General features: G+C 52.4%; 2 long non-coding RNA genes across 2 annotated transcripts; one reads left to right on the forward strand and one right to left on the reverse strand.

The window, feature by feature from the left end:
* Positions 1-5,438: 5,438 nt before the first annotated feature.
* Positions 5,439-11,357, forward strand: LOC123576972. Its single transcript, XR_006701663.1, has 4 exons — positions 5,439-5,781; positions 6,858-6,972; positions 7,476-7,576; positions 9,293-11,357. It is a non-coding gene; the product is annotated as an uncharacterized LOC123576972 (long non-coding RNA).
* LOC123576973 lies at positions 9,992-15,803 on the reverse strand. Its single transcript, XR_006701664.1, has 2 exons — positions 14,699-15,803; positions 9,992-10,998 (listed from the first exon to the last, which is right to left on the reverse strand). It is a non-coding gene; the product is annotated as an uncharacterized LOC123576973 (long non-coding RNA).
* Between the last annotated feature and the right edge of the window lie 1,455 nt (positions 15,804-17,258).

Raw genomic sequence — 17,258 nt, forward strand, 5'->3', positions numbered from 1 at the left:
CGCCAGTTTCAGAAGCTGATGTGGTGGGAGGAAACCAGATGAGTGACTGGCGCTGTCGTTATCTTTGGAGCTTTTATTTATTTGATTTTTTAATTATACAAGAAGTACTTAAAGTCTTATACTTTTTTTTAACGTTTATTTATTTTTGAGAGAGAGACAGACAGAAGTGAGCTGGAGGGGCAGAGAGAGAGGGAGACACAGAATCCCAAGCAGGCTCCAGGCTCTGAGCTGTCAGCACAGAGCCTGACACAGGGCCCGAACTCTCGGAACCACAAGACCATGACCTGAGCCGAAATTGGCCACTTAACTGACCGAGCCACCCAGGTGCCCCTAAAGTCTTGTTATAGATGCAGAAGCATACGTGACATCCTCTTCCCATTTTCCCTCTCCCATCAATTTGGTGTTTATCTTTCTAGAGTTTTGGGGATACATTTATGTCATATATATGTACATAGAGAAATATATAGTTGTCTTCCTTCCTTTCCTTCCCCTCTCCACCTTCCTTCCCTTTCCTTCCTTCCTTCCTTCCTTCCTTCCTTCCTTCCTTCCATCCTTCCTTCCTTCCTTCCTTCCTTCCTTCCTTCCTTCCATCCTTCCTTCCTTCCTTCCATCCTTCCTTCCATCCTTCCTTCCTTCCTTCCTTCCTTCCTTCCTTCCTTCCTTCTTCTTGCTCCTTCTCTTTTTTGACACATGGAATATTTTTGAATTGGCTTGCAATTTACTTTTTCCTCTTACGTTTGTCTTTGTAGTGTTCCCATGCCAGTACATGGAGATCTACCTCATTTTTATATGGCCACTCATATTCTATTGTTCAAATATACCATCATTTATTTAAACAGTTAACCTATTCATGAGCATGTAAGTTGTTTCCAGTGTATGACATTTAACATCTTTTTTAAACATTTATTTAGTTTTTTGAGAGACAGAGACAGAGTGTAAGCGGGGGAGGGGCAGAGAGGGAGGGAGACACAGAATCCGAAGCAGTCTCCGGGCTCTGAGCTGTCAGCACAGAGCCGGACACGGAGCTCAAACCCACAAACCGTGAGATCATGACCTGGGCCAAAATCGTGCACTTAAACTGACTGAGCCACCCAGGCGCCCCCAGTGTGTGACATTTAAAGAGCAGGCCATCCTTGTATTATCTTTGTGTAGTTGTTTATTTCTGTAGGCTAGATTTCTGGAAATTGAATAGTTGGGCCCCAAGAGATATGTATTTTATTTTTGTGTTATAATAAACGTGTTTGTTTTTGAAAGGTAAAGCATATACAAAGTTCAAAAAAAAAAAAATCATAAAGTACAAAGGAGTGAAACTCCTGACCTCAGTTCCCCTCCTGGTCCTCAGTGCCACCACTGTTACTTCTTGAAGATTTAAAACTATAGATTTTCAAAAACTGGTGAATGCTTATGTGCATATTTCCTCTTCTTCCGCACCCTCCCCAAATGGTGGCATATACCCTACTCTGCTCTGCATCTTGCCTTCTGTCTGCACCTTGCTACCCTTATATCTTGAAGATCATTGATGATGGGAGTATGTGGCTACTCTTTTGAATGGCTGCAGAGTATTCCATTGTGTGGCTGTGGCTTCATTATCAGCCAGCGTCTGGGTAGACACCTAGAATGCTTCCTGTCTTTAGCTCTTACAACACGACCATAAATACTGACGACATATATTTGCCCAAGCACACACGCGGGACGCGGATAGACAAATTCCTGGATGTCGAATTGCTTGGCCAAATGATATGTTCATTGAAAACGTCTGATAGATATTGCCAGATTGCACATCAAGGTGATCTCCCAAGCCCGTGTGCGTGCTGCCTGCCAGGCCCTCAGCAGCAGCCACATCAGTTGTGCGCCTTTGCTCTCAGGCACACTCACGGGCAACGGTTCTTCCTGCAGCTCCCAGGATCGGGGGAGTCCCAGGGTGGATGCAGCTTTCCCTGGGAGAGGCCCGGCAGGAGGGGAAAGGCTCGAAGGGGAACTGGATAAACACAGTTGTCAGACCGTGGAGGAAGAGTTACGGTTGGGGTCAGGGGTTAATGCAGGTGGGGCTACCGGACACGCCACACAGAGCAAACAAAACAAGTTGGGGGAGGGAGGGGCTGGCCCTGGGGTGGGGGGTGCACCAGCCAGCCCGGACTTGGCTCTCCCCTGGGCGCCTGCCTTCAAGAACACAGGCTCTGGGCTGCCGAAACCCTGGGGGCTAGCTGCTGGGCTCTGAGGCCACGGGGGTGGCTTTCCCCTCCCGTAAGGCCCTCCCCAGCCCAGAGCCAGCAGGGTGGGCGCACTGAGCAGCCCTGCCCACTTCCAGGGCCTCTCTGGGGGGTAATCCCCCGGAGCCCCGTCTGGGAAGCTTTGTGAGGTATTAGAGATGAGCCAGGCGGCGGGCCCTGGAGCCAGGCGCAGCTTTTAGAGCATTCCTGGGCATTAGGCTCCCTGTCCCAGCCCAGCCTTACCCTCACCCCCCTCAGCCCCAGGGCCTTCTCTGCCTCAGCCACTCCTGGCCTAATTACAGGTGTCCATGTCGGGGTCAGCAGTGGGGTTAATTTGGAGCTTGTCCTGGGGCGGCCGGGGCTCATTAATGGAGTCCCAAGGAGTCCAGGGGATGAGCCGGGCAAACAGGGGATTAGGGGCCGAGGAAGACAGTTGTCGGGGAATGGTGGGTCAGATGGGGCTGTGAGCGAGGCCCGGGCTGGGGTCAGCCTCAAGCGTGTGTGTTCATGTGCTCCCCACACGGGCCCTCATACAGCCACAACAGGTGCTCAGAAACACAGGCACACGCGGCCACGGACCCAGACGCTTCCCAGAGACTTCTAGAGGCAGACACACAGAATTTCATACCCACACAGGCTCACACACACAGACATACAGCATTACGACTTAGGACCACTTCCCACGAAGTTGCAGGGTGTGCAAGGGGCGGGGGCTTGGGGGAGACGAGCCACAGGCTCTCTCTCCAGCCAGAAACTCTGGCCCCCCGAAACCAGACTCCTCTGGTGCCCCGTCCCATCCCCTACCAGGGTGATGATGTTCCCTTTTCCTTTTCCCTCAAGCCTCCTCCCACCCCAGACCTGCGATTCTGAAGCATTGGCCTGTGGATAGAATGACTTACAGAAGTCTCCACGCCAGGCTGGGGGGAGGGAGGGAGCTCTTCCTGCACATCCGGGTCCTCCAAAGGGTCCCAGTGCTCAGCTGTCAGCCCAGCCCCCAGAAGACTCCCCACCCCCACCCTTCATGACAAGCCTTGGGTTCTAAGGGGAGGCAGGGCCATACTGCACAGAGGTCACTGGAGCGGAGGAGGAGGAGGAAGAGGAGGAAGGAGCTGATAGGAGCCAGGGCTGGGAGGGGGTGGGCAGGGGGAAATCATTTAACCCCAAAGCCGCCACTGTTCTTTGGGCCCCCCCCCCACCCGCCCCCCGCCTCCCAGCACTGACAGGGGCCAGCTGGAGCCGGCTGAGCAAGAGAGGCCGAGTGTGGGAATGCAGGGAGGGGGCCTCCCAGGGCTTCCTGGGTCAGCTGGGACGAGGGCACCCTGAGAGTTCTTCCCCCGGCCTGTCCCCCTGCCGCCATCCACGTCTAGGATGTGAAATTAGGCCCTGGTTCCTTGGCCCTGTTGCTGACAGGGAGCTTTTCCCAGCATTAACCGCTGACCCCAACCCCAAGCTGACTGGCTGATGTTACTCCATTTCCGACTCAGAAATCCAACATTGGACTCTAGAAAGGTCAGATTTGCCCAAGGATACTTCCTTCCATCTGTGCCCCCTTGCCGGGGCACCCTTTTCACCAGTATTTACAGGGGATCCCAGGGGCAAAGTGACTCCCATCACAGAAATAGCCACTTCTCTGTCCCACTAACAGCCTTTTCATCGGTAAAGGTGTCCACGGGGCTAGGCTGCCACCTGTTGTCATCTCAACCTCGGTCCTAGGCAACAACTATTCCACCCTTGTTTCCTGGTCTCCCCCATGCCATTCCCAGGACCCCCCACATACTCCAGGCCCATAATTGAATATAAAGGCCCAGAAGCCAGTGCAAACAGCAGCATTAATCACCAGCAACCTGGCAGCCTCCTGCCATAGATCTTTCTCACACGTAAAATAGCTCATGTTAATCATTGCTGCTGATTTATTGTCTTCTCCGCCTTGTACATAAATTATTCACCGTTGCTGGGGCGCGTGGAGGAATCCCGTGATGAGGGCTTCCGTCCTTCCGTCTGCGTCTGTGAGGTGGATCATCGGACCTCTGGGTCCTCATAGCAGCTCTACAGGACTGTGGGTGTTCACTGGTCTGGCCCAGGCAAGGAGCCCCAGGCAAAGGGATTGAGGGGATAGTAGGGAGAAGTGCCCCATTAGCGAGCGAGTGTCTGCTCCGCCTGAGAACATGCACAGGAACTTCTCAGCTCTAGGAAATGGGGCTGTGGCCTCCGGGACCTTTCTAGTCCTGGCCAGGAGAAATGGGGCAGAATGAGAGGCCCGTGGTTGGCCCCTGGGCTTCCTGAGGCCGTTGTGGGTGGAGCAGAGGGAGACTTTCCTGGGAGGTTCCTGCCCAGCACCTAAGAGTCTCTGCTGCCAAAGAAACCCAACTCTTGGGAGCGCCCCGTCCCAGGAAGCAGGATGTGGGCGTGCTCACAGGACGGATGGACGCGGAGTCCTGCCTGCCTCCCCCAGGGCCCTGTCTCTCTGTGGTCGGTGCCGCTCTCTCTGGCCACACCTCTGAGAAGGCCAAAGCCTCAGAAGGTGGTGGCAGTAGTTATGGCAGTGTCCACCAGAGGGCAGACCTAAAACCCAGGACAGCAGCGCTGGAGGAAATGCCTTTGGAAAAGGTGGGCTGGGCAGGAGACAGACGCGGGGGTGGGGTGGGATAGGTGGAGATGTGAGTCTTGCTGAGGGAAAGAGCCCCGAGCCTCAGTGGGACCAAAAGACAGGACCCATCTCACACATGAGACCACACACGGTGCCATCCTCCAATGGGATCGTCTCAGAAGAGTCGGGGTCCCAGAAGGCGTGTGTGAGCAACGGGACCCGAGCCGGGGAGGACGTGGCCAGTCCCAACATCACTGGCTGGGGCTGAGCTCCCCTGAAATGTGGCCAGGCTCTTAAGGCTCTCCTTCCCAGGTCCAAGCCCATCGCTTCCTACTCCCGTCTTGGCTGGGAGACCCTGGAAAGCAGCCAAGATAGGAGCTACTGGTGAAACAGCGTCTGTGGGGGTCCCACACAGCCCAACCCTCAGCATCTGGAGGGCTCGCTGGCCCTCAAATGGATCGTTCAGACACACGGGCCTGTGAGCTGCGTGGACCCTTTCCACTCAAGGACCCCTGACCCCCCACAGACCCGCTCCCTCCTCCATGCAAGTGGTGAGGTGCCCAGAGACACAAATGAGTCGTAAGATTCAGGAGACTTGGGGCTTCAACAACAGGCTTGCCAGAGGCCCCCAGCCTGACCCTTCTCCAAGCCCCTCAACCCCCACATCCCACACAAGGGTATGGTCTTCTGGCCTCTCCCGAGGCCGGGCAGAGCTGCGGTATGATGGTGTGCATAGCACGCGTGGCATTGCCTCACCACCTAGCCAACAAGCTGTTTCCCCCAGAGACGCAGGGCTCTGGCCCTTTAAATGCCTTGAGCCCCAAGGGTGGAGCTGGCAGAGCTGGACTCTGAAGGACAGCCAGGCCTCCTTTAGCCCCAGCTGCCTCAACTAGAGCCCCAGGAAAACAGCTGGAACCATCCATCTCCTTGGCAGACCTTGCCTAGCTGTCCTTGCCGTCATCTCCTCCCCCCAGCTCTCTGCAGGTATTAGCTGGGATCCTGGAGTGCCCCTCGTGGCTGTGGGGCCTTTGGGTCTGGCTGGGAACTCCCAGCCCCAGGCAGGGCCCAGTCTCCTGCTCTCAGGTTCCCTGAAGGGAAGGTCAATGAAGGCCAGTGTTTTTCCAAGCGTGACTCCTGGGCCTGAAGACCCACTGAGCTGCAGGCTGTGGGGACAGGGTCCAGGGAACGGAACTGTTAGCTAGCTTCTAGTCTTCACAGCGGACTTCCTTGGAGGCTGGGGAAACCCTCATTAGGCCCAGAGTTTCCTGAGGATCAGCCACGGACCTGGGCGGGCTGGGGGTGGGGAGGCTTTCGCAGGTGCACCTGGGCCCTGACTTCCCTGCCCTGGATGCATGCAGGCCCATGGCTGTCTCTCCACCTGGGCCCTCTCCCTTCCTCGCCTGGCCTTCCACACCCAGCTTGCCTGGCTTCCTCAGCCCACTGTCTTTATGTCTGTCTTCACGTCGCTTCCAGGGCTGCCCCAGCCTAGCTTGTTTATCCTTCAGGGGGTCCGAGTGGGTGTTTCAGCTCCAATTATGTTCTGACCACAGTCACCACAGATACCAAAACAAATGTCCTGGGCGTCAGAGGTGCGGGAGGCTCAGACAGCCTGGTGCCAGGGGGGCTGATAAAGGGGGATCCGCTTGGGCCTGGAGGTGATGAGAGCTCCTGGTGATGGGGCCCTGGGGAGCAGGGGCTCGTGGGTAATTGGCCTCCTCGGCTGGGCTCCGGCCACAGAGAGGGCAGTACCGGTCTCGGTGCAATACCCCCCCCCCCCAACCCATCTCGGCCTCCCTTCCGTCTTATTTGGCAGAGGCCTGGGGGTGCCTTGGAAAAGTCTTGCCGCTCCCCAGCTACTGGCTAAATCTGGCCTTACCTCCAGAAGATGGAGATCTTGACCCTTCAGTTCAGGTAGGCCCAGGGAGACCTTTTCATCCCCTCCCAGCCCTGGCGGTCAGTGTCTGGGGGAGGAAGTAAAAGTCAAGGATTCCAGCCCCAGCTTTTTTGAACTCTCCCTGTGGCTTGGATTGGGGTCCTGTGTCTCAATTTCCCACCTCAAGGTCAATCAGCAGAAAATGCTTCCCAGTCTGATTCTCCGTCAAGGAGAAAACTCCTGACCCTCTAAGCCTCCCTGGGGTGCCTGGAGAATGCAGCGAAGCTTCTCAGGGAGCAATGGTAAGCAGGAGGTGGTGCTGGCTCGGGGCACTGGTAGCAGAGATAAAGAGGAGGATACCCACTGCTGATGGGTAGACCCTGGTTTCTATCTAGAGCTTCAGAGGGATGGGATACCAGGCACTGAAGCCTAGGGAAGGGCCCCCAGCTCCCTTCTGCCTCTCTGATGGGGCAGGAAGTGCCCTATGAACCAGGGGACACAGCTGAGTCCATGCTCGACACCCTCTCCGGCTGTGCCTGCTCCTGCCCGAAGGAGCCCCCTCACTGCCCTCTCTAGCTTCTGCCCCACGACCTGTTTTACCCCTAACCTTGCCCTTCTGCTCTGCCCTGGAAAGGCCACCTCAGCCCATCCACGTTGGGCTGATCTCAACGGGCCATCCACGGGGGCGTTTGTAATAATGATATTTGATGATGATAATAGCAAGGATAGTGAAAAACAGCTTCAGTGGCTGGAATACTTCCCATGTGTTGTGCCAGACGTCCTTGCAATTTGCTTTTCCTATCAGTGCTGCAAGAAGGCAGAACTCACAGCCCTGCTTTACCGACCGGGAAGCTGAGACTTAGAGACGTGGAAGTGAATTGTTGGAAGCCACACCACTAGGAAGTGGTAAGAACAGGATTCAAACCCCAATTCGGTCTGACTTCTGAGCCCCACGATTTCGCTCCAGGCTCAGAATGGCCTGAGGGGGCTCTGGTTGATGGTGGATTTCTACCCTGATCTCCATTCTGGCTTCTCGTTCGTTCAAGAATGGACTGTGTTTGTGCCCAAACACAGTCAGCCCCTTGACCCAGGGCTGGAGGCACGATTCGTAAGGCAGAGGGATGAAAGGTGGGCTGTTGGGGCCAGACATCTGCTTCCCTGCCACTCCTCTGAGGCCCAAACCTACCCCTCAATACACACTTTGAATGAGGTCCAGGTGAAGATTAGAGAGTCGGCCTCTGGGAAAGAGGGAGAGCCGCCAGGGGCTCATGAGAGTGGGTATGGATGCATTTGTGTCCGTGTCCGTGAGTGTGCATGCTGGAGGACTGACGGTGTGCATGTGTGTGACTGTGTGTAGGCATGTGTCTGCGTAAATGTATGGGTGCTTCTGAGTGTAAATGATTGTGCTTGGGTGTGAGAGCGCGAACGTGAGTGGGGAAGGCAGTCACTGCCTGAGTATCTCAGAGGGAAAATCCCAGAAGACCCAGAGCCCAAGCTCTGCCATTGATCAGCTCTGTGGCTATGGACACGTGACTTCTCTGAGTCTGTTTCTGTGCCTGCACGTGGGGAGAAAACCTCCTTCCGGAGTAATCCTGAGGCTCCAGGGCCGTTCGTGATCCTCGGAAGCCAGCGCGCTCTCTCCACCCTCTGCCTCTCTCCCTGCTCTCACCCCAGTCGGTTCCAAGCTGGAGTGGGATGTTATCCCACGGCCACAGCCCATACAGGGAGGCTCTGGGTCCCAGCCAGGCTGCACCCCAGAAAACAATCCCCAATCAGTCATATAGATTTAAAGCTCCCTCATGTGATTCGCATGTGCAGCCAAGATTGAGAACCACCGATAATGATTCCCAAACTTCCCTGACGAAGAGAGTTACTTGAGAGGCTTGTTAAATACACAGCTTCCCAGGCCTCTCCCATGGAAATTCTGATTTGGCTGGGGTAAGGTGGGGCCCAGGGATTTGCATTTTTAATAAACATCCCAGGAGATTCTAATTATCAGAGAATTTGGGACACACGAGTCTAGAGCTGTCTTCTCAGACTTTGATGTGCGTGAGAATCATCTAGGGAGCTGGTTCCAACGCAGATTCTGGTTCAGTGGTCCTGAGGTGAGAGCCCGCGGTCCCATCCAGCCAGAGCATAAATTATGAGATGGTGAATGATAAGCGATGACACCACAGAGGAGAGCAGAGACCTCACCAACCTTGATAAGGACCTTGAACTTGAACTTGGCCTCCAGGGCAATGAGGAATCACTGAAGGGTATTGTTGTCGTTTTTGATTTTATCACAGGCGTAGTTTGTTCAGATAGACAATTTAGGAGGATTATTCTTGTGGCCACGAGCGGTGGATGGGAGGGTGGGACAGCAGCAAGGAGGCCATTGCCTCTGTCCAGGCGGAAGGTGGTGGCCTGGGCAGGGAAAGCAGGGAGAAGGAAGGGAGACGTTAGAAATCCTAGGGAGGGTTTCATGATCAGGTGGATGTGGAGCCAGGGGGAGGGGGAGGAAGCTCGAGAGCGGCCCCTGGACGGGCAGTTGGCGAACGAGAGCGCCCCACACCTCAGCTGGGCTAGGCCGCTTCCTTCCACACTGGCTGCCCCCACAGTCTGGTAACTGTTTGGCCTTAGGCTCCTGTGGGACAAGAGTTGGGGAGAGGCAACAGGAAGCAGCCTGGAAAATGTTATGGAACTGTCTCAGAGAGCCCCTCTCCTTGACCTTGGATGACTCTGGATGTCCCCTATCAGCTGTTGCCAAGAAGACTTGGAGACTGCTTTGGGTATTCAGCCTTCTGAGTCCCTCGGCCCTCTACTTTATCCCTCTCTGGCTCCTTCTAGACACAGAAGCCCCGAGGAAGGGAAATCCAGACCCACCCTGGCTTGTGGATCCTATCTGGCCGACTCTCACTGTGGATCCTAAGTACCCCTAAAACCTGTCCCCGGCCATCCTCCTGGCATCTTTGCTTGGCATACTGGCCCCGTCCTGCCCTTGACCACGGCCCTCCCCCTCGCCCTCCCCCGACAATGAGTTCTGACTGCCTCTCAGACCATCCACTCTAAAGACACGGGGCTTGTTTTCCTGTTTGGGGGTTTATTTCTCCCTGTTGGCAGCTGGAGGCCGGCTCATCCTCTCCCGGCCTCAGGTGCTCCTCCGGAGTTCCCAGGCTGCCGTCACACTTTTCTCTGACGTAGCTCCTTCTGCAGTGCAAGTGTGCACTAAACCCAAGATTAAGTCGTGCTTACCTGGGCGGAAGGGCCATCCCACCATAAATGTTTGCCATCAGCGCCTTCAGCGTATTAGTGAGAGCTAATAAAATGCTGGGGCCCAAACCAAGGCCTTTCTGTGTATTATCTCAGTGTATGTTCGCCACATCCTCAAGCGAGATTCTCATATTATTGCTATTTTATGGATGAAGAAACAGAGGCAAAAATGTTGAGGCATGTGCTCAAGCTCGCTAAGCTAGAGAGCCCTGGTGCATCGGGTGCCAACGGCTTGCCCTTGTGATTAGGTCACTGCACAGTCTTGCCTCTCGTCGTGGTCTTCATCACCATCCCGAGGCCTCAGTGAGGTCCTTTGCCTGAGCTCAGCCTCAGAACTGGATTCTTCCCAGAGCAAATGTCAGGCCGGGGCCGAGGCTCGTGCCCAGAAAAACCGAGGTGGGAAGAAGATGGTAATCCCAGAAGGAATTTTGCTGCAGCAGGAAGAACTAAGGGTAAAGATGCGAAATGAATGAGGATGAGTCTTGCTCTGCCTCTTGGTATCTGAGTGAGCCCGGCCAAGTCTTTAACTTCTTTGAGCCTCAGTTTCCTCATCTGTGACATGGGGATAGGCAACAGGGGCTACCTTTCAGAGCCATGACGAGAACAAATGAGGACATGTGCAAGGCAAGATCCTATCAACTGCAGAGGGCTGCTGGGAGTGACTGTTAGCACCAATCATCACTCAATATTTGTTTTGAATCGCTGGGACAGAAGGCAGTGCCTGTGGCGACATCCAGGAGCCCCCGGGCCTGGATCTGTCTCTGAGACAACAAATGACGAGTCAAACAGGTGTATGGTCAAATTGCCATCCTCTGCCTTCCATTAACCTTTTGTGATCTTTCTGCAGCTATGGCTAGGGCCCCGGCCATCTCTCTCACCTCTGTAAAATGAGGGGCTCTAGCCAGTCAGTCTGGATAGCTCCCCAATTTTAACATCCCAGGAGTGGAATGGAAGGTGAATCCTTGTGACATCTGCCAAAGCATCATGGCTTCCAGAAAGGATCTCCACCCTTCATTCAATGGATAATAACTCTTGGTGCCTCCTCGTGTGTGTATGTCGGGTCTCACTGCTGCCCCCTTCATTCAGGAAGTCATTTAAGATACCTTCGGTTAACTTTTTATTTTAAATTTCAAAAGTAAGCCATGGATGCATTCTTTTGTCTATTTATTATTTATTTTTTTTAATTAAATAAGCTCTATACCCAACGTGGGGCTCAAACTCAAGACCCCGAGATCAAGAGTTGCACGCTCTAGTGGCTGAGCCAGCCAGGCGGCCTGGATGCATTCCTGTTGTAAGAAATAACCATGAAGCACCCTTTCAGATTCCAGAACCCTCCCCAGAGATCACTACTGTGGTCAGTTTACTAGGTATCCTTCTAGACAATTTCCTATGAGTTTACATGTATATGTAAATATTATACATGAGAAAACATACAGATTTTTTTGGGTGTGTTTTTAGCTTTGTGTACACATTATTTTTCTGCAATTTGATTTTCTAGTTAAAAATATGGCTTGGGGGTGGGGGGCGCCCGGGTGGCTCAGTCAGTTAAACGTCCAACTTCGGCTCAGGTCATAATCTCGCCGTTCGTGGGTTCAAACCCATGTCAGACTCTGTGCTGACAGCTCAGAGCTTGGAGCCTGTGTCTCCCTTTCTCTCTGCCCCTCCCTTGGTCACGCTTGTCTCTCTCTCTCTCTCTGTCTCTCTCTCTCTCTCTCTCTCTCTCTCTCACACACACACACACACATAAATAAACACTAAAAATAAGCTAGGTTTCTATTTTTAAAAAAATATGGTGTGGAAAAAAATACGGCACAGAGATGTCCTGACTCAATACCTGTAGATCTGCCTCATTAGTTTTAACTGCAACATATTAAGTATTCCATAGCACAGGTTGCCATTGTTATTTAGTTTAGCCATTGCCCCACCAGTGGACTGGTAGGTTAGTTCCAGCTTTTCATTGTTATTAAAAATGCTCAGTGAACTCCCTGGTATGTGGTTCTGTGGACAGACATGAGTATTTCGTTAGGCTAATGGATATCTAGAAATAGAGCTGCTAAGACAAAGATGGGCCTTGTAAATTTTAATAGAAACTGCCAAAGTACCTTCCCAAAAGACTGGACTGGAGCAATTTATGGTGCTTCCAGTTGCTGATGAGACAACCCAGTTTACATACACTCTCTCCAGTATTGGATAATAGCAGTCTTCTGAATTTTGCTAGTCTAATGGATCAAGCAAAAATAAATCTTATCTTTGTTCTAATTTACATTTTCCTAATTATGATTGCATCGCTCTAATGTTGAACATATTTTATTAAGTTTATTGGATATTTTGTATTTCTTGTATAAACTGCCTGTTCATATACTTTGCCCATTTTTCAAGTAGGTTTTTAAAATCTTTTTCTTTTTTTTTTATTTAAAAAAAAAATTTTTTTTTAACGTTTATTTATTTTTGGGACAGAGAGAGACAAGAGCATGAACGGGTGAGGGGCAGAGAGAGAGGGAGACACAGAATCGGAAACAGGTTCCAGGTTCTGAGCCATCAGCCCAGAGCCTGACGCGGGGCTTGAACTCACGGACTGCGAGATCGTGACCTGGCTGAAGTCGGACGCTTAACCGACTGCACCACCCAGGCGCCCCTAAAATCTTTTTCTTATTGGTGTATTAGAATTCGTTATTCTGCATATTAGTATTTGTTATGCTTTGGTTGCTTTTCTCTCTATGTCATTTTCAATCTTTCATCAGAAAGCAGTTTTAAATTTAGATGTATATTTTTCAATGCTTTTCTTGATGGCTATTATAGTTTGTGTCTTATTTTAAATTTTCTTTAATGTTTATTTTTGAGAGAGACAGAGAGAGACAGAGGGCGAGCAAGGGAGGCTGCAGAGAGAGATGGAGACACAGAATCTGAAGCAGGCTCCAGGCTCTCAGCTGTTAGCACAGAGCCCGACATGGGGCTTGAACCCATGAACCGCGAGATCATGACCTGAGCCAAAGTCTGACGCTTAACTGACTGAGCCACCGAGGCGCCCCTGTGTCTTATTTTAAACAGCCTTCTCTAATGTGAAATTATTTCATTTTAGCTCATATTGTCTTCTAACATTTTTAGAATCAGATTTTTATTTCCTCTGGAATCTAGTTTGTAAATGGTGCCAGATAGAAATAATCCTCTTGTAAAGTCAAGTTTAGAGAATTCCCTGGCCAGGTATCCAGACTATGAATCTGATTTGCTATTATCAATGCATGCAGCTAGTGTTTTCACAATTTGAAAGTGAGAGATTTTGTAAGCAATGGCAATGGTCTGGTGTGGTGAAGGAAGGGTGTGGGGGAAATGGATGTGACACGAGGGTCACATCCTCCTAGGGCTTAGCTGACTGAGGTACAGACTTTGGCCTTGGTTCCCCCTTTCTCACCCCTCAGTATGAAAATGGCCCCAGGCAAAGGAATGGCAGGTGATCCCCCCGCCCCCCCCCCATCCTGAGAAGTCCACCTATGTGTGCCTGTGTCAAACCACATGAATGGTCTGTTTCATTAGCATGGACCCCCACTGAAATGTCCGCCCCCAGGGGGCAGGGACCTGTCCTCTTCACTTTGATCTCCCTCACACCTAACACAGAGCCAGCATCCTGGGGTGAATGCGCATATACACCCTCATGCACACATGCACCTGCCCTTTTGTGTGCTTAGTTTGTGCCTGAGGGGTGTGTCCCTGGGTGAGCACGTGGCTCCCGCGTGCATGGATACGTGGGCACAATAGGTGGGTCCGTGAACATACTGTGCCTGGGGCACAGGAACATAGGCGCGCTTTCCTCCACCGTCCCCTATCCCGTTTCTCCCCTTCCCCTTCTCGGGTCCTGGAGCGTTTTCTCCAAGCAGGTGGGAGTATTTATTGATGGGGCCAAAGTGAGGCCCCGGCAAACGTTACAGTTCCTCCTGGGAAAGCAAGCTTCATCCTTTCCCCTTCTTTCTCTCCCTCTTCTTTGCTTTCTTCCCCCCACCCCGCTCTTTCCTATTTCACATCTCTCCCCTGCCCCCCTCCGGGAGGAAGCTCATCTGAGCTCAGCCTTTGCTGACACGGCCATTTGGGCCCATTAGCTGCCTCCTAATGAGTGAGTGCCTTCTTGGCCCCTTCCCCCACCCCAGCTGGGAGGGAGGGATCAATTAGCTGCTACACACACACACACACACACACACACACACACGTACGCACGAATGCACGCTCGCCTACACATGTACTCATGCTCCGGTGTACATATATGCACATCACATGCACACTTATAAACACACTGATGGCACACACACATACATTCTTTCCTCATGACCAATAATATCCTTTTAGGGGTCCCCACCTTCCACAGTGCTCCCCAGCTCCCTAGACAGACAGCCTGCTCAGTTCGACGAGCAGAACTCCCCCTGCCAACCCCACTCACGCCAGCTCATCCCCGGATTTCCACGATTCCAAACTCGGTCCAGCTCTCACATTTCACAGATGGGCAAACTGAGGCTAAGTGGGGAAGTGACTTGTCCCAGGCACTTAAGTCAGTTAGAAGGCAAGCTGGGAACAGACCCATGTCCTCAGACCCCCAGTCCAGCACTGTCACTATCAACAGATAGAAGGGGGCTGTCCCACAAATGTCCACCTGGTACACATCAGAGCTGTGGGACTTCAGGAGTAGTTGGTCCACGTTAAGGCATGTGGACATGATTCCTGGGGGTAACAGGGAACTGGGGACCTCTGCCATGTGCCGAGGGAGAGGGTTGAGCCCTCGGGCAGGCTTACCTGGTCCCTTGGAGTCAGTCTGGCCCAGAAATGGCAGAGAGATGGGTCCACCTTCAGCCTCTCCTCGGGCTTTCACAAGCCTCGTCGAGACTGCTCTCCCTCCCGAGTACTGGCCTCAGGGATCCCTGATATAAGCTCCGTCTTGGACAGATAGGAAGGAGCACCTCACTGAGGATTCTGTCCCAAAGAGCGTCCCACGAGGACCGGGAAGGGGTAGGTGCCAGCCTGGCCCATCGTCTACATTCCGTGTGAGGATAGGGAGTGTGAGAACCGGGACGCAGGCCTGAGGCATGCAGGCCCAGGCAGGGACAGCCCAGGCGGCCAGGGTCAGATGCCCACTGCACCCAGTCCCTTGGGAGAGTCTCCTCCGAGGCCTCAGCGGCTATGGCTGGACCTTGGCAACTCACATCTCCTAAGGCCCCAACCTGAAGGCTCTGTACAAAAGAGGACTTGAGGACGGGTCTGGGAGTCGTTCTGAAAGCTTACCCAGGGGGCAGGGCCTTCCAGAGCCTCTCCTCACAGCCAGGAGCAACAGTACTGTCTTTGCTCCTGCTCGGTCTCTTCCCTCTGGAGGGCTGGAGTTCTCATCTAAATGTCCCTCTCCTCCCTGGGAGCCCCGGACCACTTTCCTCCCCAATCCTGTGTCCCTGTCTGGGAGGTCCTGCAGACACTGAGGCCTGTAGTTCTCTGTAACCCTCAAGGCCTCAGCGAAACCCAATACGGACCCCAGAGGGCATCCTGGGATAGGCCCCTCCGCGGATGTGGACCCACGGTCATCTCGGTCAAGTTCCTGGGCCTGCTCCTTGCCCTGCCCATCAGCAAGTTCTCCCCTAGATTGAGTCGTCAGAGGGGGCCACCCTGCCCTAAAAGCACAGAGCAGCAGAGTCCCGGCCTGCCCATGGGAATGAGGGGGCTCTCACCTCAGCTGGCCCATCGCGGTGCCAGCGTGAGATGGAGGAGGCAAGGAACCCTGGGGCAGAGGGTGTAGAAGACACAGGTTCCAGGGCGTCTGGGTGCCTCAGTCGGATAAACATCTGACTTTGGCTCAGGTCATGAAAGTGTCATTCATGAGATCAAGCCCCACGTTGGGCTGTCTGCTGTCAGCCCAGAGCCTACTTTGGATCCTCTGGCCCCCTCTTTCTCTGCCTTTCTCCTGCATGCACACTCTCTCTTTCTCAAAAATAAATAAACATTAAAAAAAAAAAAAGAAAAGGAAGAAGGAGGAGGAGGAGAAGGAGAAGAAGAAAGAAGAAGAAAGAAGAAGGAGGAGAAGAAGAAGAAAAAAGAAGAAAGAAGGAGGAGGAGGAGGAGGAGGAGGAGAAAAGAAGACGACGATGATGACACCAGACCAGGAACCAGGAACCAGTGACGACACCAGACCTGGACCAGGTTCCAGACCAGGAAAACTTGGATGGGCAGCAAACTTCTCCACTCAACACCTGAGTGACTTCGGAGAGCCACCTGCTTTTAAGTTTCATCTGTAAAAGGAGGAGAATCAGGGCTTCTTCGCAAGTGAGACGTTGCAAGGATTTGAAGCCAAATAGAATCTCTAATACTACTTACTTACATGTGCATTGACCATTTCCAGAAGGGTTACAAAGAAACTGTCAGCAGCAGTTACCTCTGGAAACAGAAATAACGGGAGGAAAAGAGGGGGGGGGACTTCTACTTTTCACGTTATTCCCGTTGCCCTGTTTTAATTTTCCTACTGAGCCCATTTTACTTTCGTTTAAAAAAAAAGAGGGGCGCCTGGGTGGCGCAGTCGGTTAAGCGTCCGACTTCAGCCAGGTCACGATCTCGCGGTCCGTGAGTTCGAGCCCCGCGTCGGGCTCTGGGCTGATGGCTCAGAGCCTGGAGCCTGCTTCCGATTCTGTGTCTCCCTCTCTCTCTGCCCCTCCCCCGTTCATGCTCTGTCTCTCTCTGTCCCAAAAATAAATAAACGTTAAAAAAAAATTTTTTTAAAAAGAAAGAAAGAAAGAAAGAGAGGATAAACCGCTTCCAGCCAAATAACCGAGCCAGTTAGTGGTAAGTTGAGTCAGTAAGTGGCAGCCTTAATTGACGTCTGTTAACGGTTAAGAGGGCAACAATCCCTCTTTCAGTGGGCATTGTATCTAGGTGTAAAAGCGATTTGTAAATAAATTGCTGTATAGATGTTAGGTGTGATTAGCGTCTGGGTAATGATATGTTTCTATGCACAATTATGTATGTGAGACGGCCTAAGTATGAGGAGGTGTATATATACTTAAGGGTAATTATGCAAATGTTATAAGGGGATGGTTAACAGCACAGGCTTAGCAGCCCTGTTGCCTGAGTTTGAATCTTAAATCCTCTGTTTACTGGAGATACGATCTTGACCAAGTTATGTGACCTCTCCGTGCCTCAGTCTTCCTATCTTTAAAAGGGGGATAAGGAATGTACCTGCTCTATAGGATTGCTACGAAGGTTAAAATGAGCTGAGTTCTATAAAACTCTTTGAACAGCTCCTGGCACATAGTAAGTGTTCAACAAATTGTTCTTTAAAAGAAGAACCTCTTAAAAGAAGAGCCACCGTCTCAGCCTG

This window comes from Leopardus geoffroyi, chromosome D2, assembly GCF_018350155.1.
Source record: "Leopardus geoffroyi isolate Oge1 chromosome D2, O.geoffroyi_Oge1_pat1.0, whole genome shotgun sequence".
NCBI classification, from domain to species: domain Eukaryota; kingdom Metazoa; phylum Chordata; class Mammalia; order Carnivora; family Felidae; genus Leopardus; species Leopardus geoffroyi.